The sequence below is a fragment of the Monodelphis domestica genome, chromosome 3 (assembly GCF_027887165.1).
Source record: "Monodelphis domestica isolate mMonDom1 chromosome 3, mMonDom1.pri, whole genome shotgun sequence".
Taxonomy (NCBI): Eukaryota; Metazoa; Chordata; class Mammalia; order Didelphimorphia; family Didelphidae; genus Monodelphis; species Monodelphis domestica.
This window is the reverse complement of record NC_077229.1, coordinates 476,731,158-476,736,731: the sequence shown is the minus strand read 5'-3', so window position 1 is coordinate 476,736,731 and position 5,574 is coordinate 476,731,158. Positions and strand designations below refer to the sequence as shown.

The 5,574-nt window shown below is 39.7% G+C and overlaps 1 pseudogene; it reads right to left on the bottom strand.

Annotated features, from left to right (window-relative positions):
- Nucleotides 1–1,756: 1,756 nt before the first annotated feature.
- LOC100010960 (fermitin family homolog 2-like) lies at nt 1,757–2,891 on the bottom strand (annotated as a pseudogene).
- Nucleotides 2,892–5,574: the final 2,683 nt, after the last annotated feature.

Below are 5,574 nucleotides of genomic sequence, written 5' to 3'. Positions count from 1 at the left end.
GCTCTGGTCTTTTCTTAGCAAATGCTTGGAAATCTTCTATTTTGTTGAATGCCCATACTTTCCCCTGGAAGTATATAGTCAGTTTTGCTGGGTAGTTGATTCTTGGTTGGAGACCCAGCTCTCTTGCCTTTCTAAATATCGTGTTCCATGCTTTGCAGTCTCTTAGTGTGTTAGCCGCTAAGTCGTGTGTGATCCTTATGGGAGCCCCCTTATATCTGAAGCTCCTCTTCTTGGCTTCTTGTAGGATTTTCTCCTTTTCTTAGAAGCTCTTGAATTTGGCAATCACATTCCTAGGGTTTGTCTTTTGGGGATTTAGTATAGGAGGTGTTCTATGAATCCTTTCTATTTCTATTTTGCCCCCTTGCTCCAGCACGTGAGGGCAATTTTCTTTTATAATCTCCTGTAGAATAATATCGAGTTTATTGTTTATCTCTGGTTTTTCTGGGAGACCGATAATTCGGAGGTTTTCTCTTCTCCCTCTGTTTTCGAGATCTGTGACCTTCTCAGTGAGATATTTTATGTTTTCTTCTAATTCATTAATTTTTTGGGTTTGCTTTATTGATTCTTGCTGTTTTATCATCTCGCTTTCTTCGAGGTGCTTAATTCTGGTCATTAGGGACTGGTTTTGCTTTTCAGCCTTGTCTGCCCTTCTATTGGATGCTTCGAGTTCTTTTTCCAATTGAGCAGTCTTATCTGTCAGACTGCTGATCTCTTTCTCCCATTTTTCTTTCCAGGTTTCCATCTTTTGGATAAGTTCCAGTTTGAGATCTTCCAGAGCTTGTTGATAGTTTCCATTTTGGGAGGCATGTTCTGATTTTTTTTTGGATTTCCTCCTCATTCTCCTCTTTTCCTTGGGTACTTCCACCATAAAAGTTTTCAATAGTCACTTTTTTTCCCTTTCTTCCTGGAGGCTTGATTTTGGGCCATGTGAGCCATCCCTTTGGTGGTTTTATTCCCCTTTCCTTTTTGGTCTGGGCTATATGGGCGGTTTTTCTGTGAATTTAGGTTGTTTCAGACTAGTTCTTCCCAGCCTCTGAGGTTTCTTAGAGCGCTGGGTCCCTGATCACAGCCACACTGCCCAGGTGTTCAGCTCCACCCAGATAATCAACGTGTGGTCCGCCCCTGGTGTTTAGCTCCGCGGAGATGTTCAGCGCAGCCGCCCCAAGTACAGCTCCACTGACCCCCGTAATCAGCGCCGGATTCTCCAGTGAAACCGCCCTGAGACGTTTTTTCCTGGCAGTCCCCAGATCCCAAGGACCCTGGAGTGCCCCCCCCTCCCCAGACAGAGACGTTCCCCACTCACTCGCTGTCCCGGTGAGCGCTCACTCTGGTTTGGTGGGGGAGGTGGGGTGGGGGAAGGGCGGCTCAGTTCACTTTTCTGTGCAAGCTTTTCCTCCTTATTATAGTGTGGAAATGTTCAAGCCCCATGTACCTTTGCCTCTGTGGAGTACTGGGAGTACTGGGGTGTCCTTCTGTTCCTCCAAAGGTGATTTTTATGCTCCTTTGATGTAGTCTATTTCATTCGCTGCCGGGGAGAGGAAGCGTGTGGCGTCTAGATTGCAGCCATGATTACCCGGAAGTTCCATGGTAGATCTTTATGGTCAGGTTGTTTTTCTATTTACTTATTCTTTAAGATTACTTCTTAATTTAACTCTGGATTTTATGTTATTGCAAGTCAGCACACTTCTGGGAGAGATGTATCACTTGCACTTCTGTCCTGGGGGCCTTCAAGTTTTCAATGCTCCTAAATTAGTGTGATCTAAAGAAGGATTCTGCTATGAGGTTTCATTATACAATATATTTAACTCACACCCAACCACTTGTAAGTTTGTAGAACATCTCTTCATCTAAACTTTCATTTTGGTCTTTGGCACGTGTAGAGAGGAATATGTAGCCTCCAATGAACTCATGAACTACTTTACAATCCACCTCAGTACAAATGAAAGATAATCGCACTTCATCAGCAAATTCCACTGTCACCATTTTAATTTCCCAGTTTACATTCCACTGTTTCATGTTGCTGAATCGCCATGTCTTAATTGCATCTCCATTACTGGCATCCATCCTAATAAGTCTATTATAGGCAAAGTCAATCAGCTCTTCTTTCTTGCCCCCTTGAAACCTTGCAATAAAGTGTGTGATGCCAAATTCTGGAAAAGACTGCCATGCTTGAATAAATCGCATTTTGGCCTCAATAAGACTCATCTGAGCTACATTTTGATGAGCTTCCAGGATTCTTGCTGTGATCAAATCTCTTATATAGCCTGGCTGCTTATTTCTGTACTTCTTTAAGTATCGAGGTGACACCAAACATTCAGGATTAATATCAGTTGTGACTTGCTCTGGTATTAGTTGAAGATCTGGATTCAAATGTTGCATCTTCAAAAATGAAAGAATATTCTGAACTTCTAAGAACTGTCTGCCATGGTCTTGCCCTTGGAAGCTAATCTGCAGGCTGCCATCCAGTGTGCATACTGTTTTTCATTGTCACAACAAAGCCAGATTTCATTCATGCCCTCTGCAACTGGAATCAGTAGCTTAATATTAAATTTTTGACCTGAAATATTTACATCTGGAGTAACTTCACATCCTCTCAGATTCATTTGTTGAACAGAAGTTCCACCAGATTCTTCTTTACTCTTATAGCAAGAAATAGATGTATCTTTAAAAGTGCACCAATACTGCTTATAACCTTTTAGTGTTAATTTCTTAGGCTTGAAAACTTTAATGTAATCAGCCAGTTCAGGAATGGAAGTGATGTCTCCCAGAATAGTTTATGTTTTACCCCCTTCCAAAGTAATCTCCAAGTCGGACAGGGCAGCATCTACTTCATCAACTTCTTTTTCACTGTTGTTCAAATGATTCTCTGATGACATGACATGACAGGCCCTTCTGGCCTGATTTCTATAAGTTCCTGACCCAGTTTTGGGTTCTTTGGTTTGTGGTCTATATACTGCTGCTGGACTTCAGGCACACACCATTCCCAAGGCTTTGTATATTTGTAGCAACAAAAGTACTGACTTCCCTTTCTAGGATTCTTGTCCTGGTTATTCCATTGAAGCCTTAGATACTGGGCTAAATGCTAAAACTGGGTCCCTGATGTTCTGCTCCTGGGCTCAAAGTTATACAGCTACATTTATATAACTTGTTCCTTGCTCAATATGCACAGATAGGGTAGTCCCATGATTCTTTGACACGACTCCTCTTCACCTTGGATCCATTACCTGGAACTAAATAGAACACCCATTTCTGGCAACAGAACATCCATTTCTATATCCAGAATTAGTCCAAGGATTACCTGAGATCTCCTCCTCCCTCAGTGATTCCTGCCTTGTTATTCTTTCTTGGCCCCCTTCCTTTCACTGGGTGATGGAATACTTTCCATCACTGTCATTCTCCTAGGCAGTCCCCTATCCCTCAGTGTTTACAGACCTCTCTGTCTCCTAGCCATTAGAGAAATGACCTGTTTTAACTCTATTGATATTCCAATCAGAATTTAGTCTGGTGATTTTTCTAAAATGCTGTGGAGGAAATGTGGTGGGTGAGGTTGGAAAAAAATGTTCCTTCTCACTCCATCATCTTGATCCTACCTCTTAGGACAATTGTTTTTTTTTAATTTTTTAAAATTTTGTTTAGTCAGTTTAGAACATTATTCCTTGGTTACAAAAATAAAATCATATTCTTTCCCTCCCTCCTCTCCCCTCACTCTTCCCATAGCTAATATGCAATTCCACTGGGTATTACATATGTCCTTGATCAGAACCTATTCCATGTGGTTGATGTTTGCACTAGGATGTTCATTTAGAGTCTATATCCCCAGTCATATTCCCCTCAACCCATGTAATCAAGCAGTTGTTTTTCTTCGGTGTTTCTACTCCCACAGTTTTTCCTCTGAATGTGGATAGTGTTCTTTCTCGTAGATCCCTCCAAGTGTTCAGGATCACTGCATTGCCACTAATGAAGAAGTCCATTACATTTGATTGTACTACAGTGTATCAGTCTCTGTGTACAATATTCTGGTTCTGCTCCTCTCACTCTGCATCACTTCCTGGAGGTTGTTCCAGTTCACATGGAATTCCTCCAGTTTATTATTCCTTTTAGCACAATAGTATTCCATCACCAACATATACCACAATGTGTTCAGCCATTCCCCAATTAAAGGGCATCCCCTCATTTTCCAATTTTTGGCCACCACAAAGAGCGCAGCTATGAATATTCTTGTACAAGTCTTTTTACTTATTGTCTCTTTGGGGTACAAACCCAGCAGTGCTATAGCTGGATCAAAGGGCAGACAGTCTTTATCACCCTTTGGGCATAGTTCCAAATTGCCCTCCAGAATGGTTGGATCTATTCACAACTCCACCAGCAATGTGTTAATGACCCGACTTTGCCACATCCCCTCCAACATTCATTACTTTCCTTTGCTGTCATGTTAGCCAATCTGCTAGGTGTGAGGTGATACCTCAGAGTTGTTTTGATTTGCATCTCTCTGATTATAAGAGATTTAGAATAATTTTTCATGTGCTTATTAATAGTTTTGATTTCTTTAACTGAAAAATGCCTATTCATGTCCCTTGCCCATTTATCAATTGGAGAATGGCTTGATTTTTTGTACAACTGATTTAGCTCTTTATAAATTTGAGTAATTAAACCTTTGTCAGAAGTGTTTTTTATGAAGATTGTTTCCCAAATTGTTGCTTCTCTTCTAATTTTGGGTTGCATTGGTTTTATTTGTACAAAAACTTTTTAAAATTCAAAATTTAACATTTTGTGATTTTTTTCTAACTCTTGCTTGGTTTTAAAAATCTTTTCATTCCCAAAGATCTGACATGTATACCACTCTGTGTTCACTTAATTTACTTAATAGTTTCCTTCTTTATATTCAAGTCATTCATAGGGCAATAGTTTTTTAATAAAACCTTTATAAATAGTCTAAAGAAATATATTCAGGAAATAATTCACTGTGACCAATTTGGATTCAAGCCACATCTAGTAGGAAAGTCCTACCCCACAAGAACTGCTAGTTTTTCCTTAAAAGATATTGAAAGCATTCTGTAGACTTAACTGGTTTAGAGGACTAAGGTTTAGCCACTGTTATAGCCTCCTAGTGGCCCAAGTAGGAAAAGGCCAATGCAAGAATTTTTTCACACTTCAGAGCTGAAGAGAATCACAAGCAACCCAGGGGCAGAGAAGCTACACCCAACCGAATCAGTGCTGTACTGATCCTCTGTTATGGCTAAATACATTTTCTTTTGTTAAGTATCAGATGTCATACTAGTATCTTATTCATTCTAATCTCAAACCTAAAATAACAGACCACTGAATCAGGCCTCATCAACTACATCAAGAATGCAAGGATACTGTAAAATTAGGAAACATTTAGCATAATTAATCACATAATTATTTAAATTAATTAGCAACATAGTTTAAAAGGTCAAATATAGTCATGAAAGGCTCCTTCTTTATTTAATATGCTAAAAACCTAAGACCTTCTTCAGGATTTAGAACAGATATAAAGAGATATTTTAATATAAGGAAACCTTTTAACATGATTGATTACATCAACAAAACAGT